This window comes from Urocitellus parryii, chromosome X, assembly GCF_045843805.1.
Source record: "Urocitellus parryii isolate mUroPar1 chromosome X, mUroPar1.hap1, whole genome shotgun sequence".
NCBI classification, from domain to species: domain Eukaryota; kingdom Metazoa; phylum Chordata; class Mammalia; order Rodentia; family Sciuridae; genus Urocitellus; species Urocitellus parryii.
Window position 1 is genome coordinate 64,728,508 of NC_135547.1, and position 1,954 is coordinate 64,730,461.

A 1,954-nucleotide genomic window follows, 5' to 3' on the forward strand; every position below is an offset into this window, starting at 1 on the left:
AGTCACACCCTGATTCTCACATTCCCCAGCCTCACCCTAACATTTCAGTTACCACTCAGTTAATTCCTATCAGAAAATTAAATCACTTATTGGGTTAAGACTCTTATAACCCAATCATTTCTCATCTGAACCTCCTTGCATTGTCTCACATGTGAGCTTTTGGGGGATACCTTACATCCAAACCATAACATTATCATTCACCTGCAATCTAAAAAATGGCGGTCTTTTTCAAATTGATGCAGTCAACCTAGAATGCTTTGAAGAGGACCCAGGGCTCAAATGGTTGAACAGTTTCTTCAGTAACCTGGAGTGCCAGGCTGGATCCCACGTAGGGGCATTCATTGCTAGCTACCACCAAAGCCAGAGGGGGCCTTCACCTGCTCTTCAGTGGTTAGTGGCACTTGCCATCTCAACTATGGTCCCTGGCTTGACTATGTGCTGGGAGACAGCACATAGTAATAGATACCTTCCAGGACTCCTTCCTTCTACCTGAGGTGATAAGCTCTGACTACTGTTCTGTGGGTGCCACCTTGAATGTGTCCTCTGTTCTTGCAAAATAGTGCCCAGCTCGGTGCACCTGGCTCCTCCTGTGTTTACAGGCACCCCACTCAAGATTCTCTGATTCCTAGTTCCTCTTGAAAGAACCTGTATTGGAGCAGTCAGCGCTACAACTTAGCCATTAATCATAGGTAGATAAACAGCAAAACAAAGTCTGTGTGCACTGAACTAGACCTTGGCCAGGTAAGGCTGGCCTCAGAAGAGGACAAAAAAACATGATGAGCTAATTCCAGCCCTATTTCAGCCATTCCAAAACTTCTCCTGTCTTGCAGCTGCGTAACCTGCCTCAGGTGAAATACCCCATAACCCCAAAGACTCTAGAAGAGGAAATGATGGACAGAGAGGTAGAAGAGCAGGACAAACATTCAGAGGGTAAAGATGAGAAGGAATTACAGACTTCATTCTGGAAGTCTGTACTGGGGGAAGTCTGCCCACTGTAGAGGGGCATGTTTTGTTTATAATCCACATTATTCAATTTCATGGAACAGAACATAAGGTATACACATGCATATTATATACACACACTTTATATATATATATATATCTCGAGATGTGTAAGCTATGCAAGCAGTGAAATTTTTAGACCAGGTCAACAGGTTGAAAATTCAGGGAGGAATTGATGATAGAGAATGGAATCTTGATTTTTTTTTTTATTCTCTAGTGAATTTCAATTTTGATCTTAAGGCCTTTTAAATAAGTAGATATGGCTGTTACCTATTATTGAAGCTCATCTTTATTTTAAAATAAAGGAAAGAAGAGGTAGAAATCTCATGATAATAGATGGGAGATTACTACAGTATATGAGAGGCATGGGGGGAAAAGGGGAAAATAAGAAACAGGGGAAAACACTTGACCAAATAATGCTATGTAAAAACATAAATACAGCACAGTGAATTTCACCTTTATGTATATCTATAAAGTACTAATATATATGTATATGTTTGTGTGTATTATGGAAATTTGGTTATAATCCACTTTATTAATAGAATATCCACTATATTAGTAGAGTAGAGGAAGGCAACATAACAGGGACAGGATGGGAGGGAAAGGGGATGTACTTGAGACTGATGGAACAAACTATATTCCTTGCATATATAATTTTGTCAATGAAACCCAATATTATTTGTACCAATAATCCACTAACAAATGCATAAGAAAGTAAACTAACCATGCATACTAGCTACATCTAAAACATATCTTCAGACAAACATTTATTTAGATTAGTATTTGATTAAACAACTGTGTACTATATCCTAGCAAAGTTCACACAAAAAAATAGGCATCATAGCCTCATAAGAATCTCCTTAGAACATTTGTAAAATAGGCTTATGACTTTGCTTCCTAATCAAGTGATCATAAGAAACTTTACATGAAGTTATGGGAAAGCACTGGGTGA

The 1,954-nt window shown here is 38.8% G+C and overlaps 1 pseudogene; it reads left to right on the plus strand.

Moving 5' to 3' along the window:
• The first annotated feature begins 214 nt into the window (after positions 1 to 214).
• On the plus strand, positions 215 to 998 carry LOC113177156 (DNA-(apurinic or apyrimidinic site) endonuclease 2 pseudogene; annotated as a pseudogene).
• The last annotated feature ends 956 nt before the right edge of the window (positions 999 to 1,954 follow it).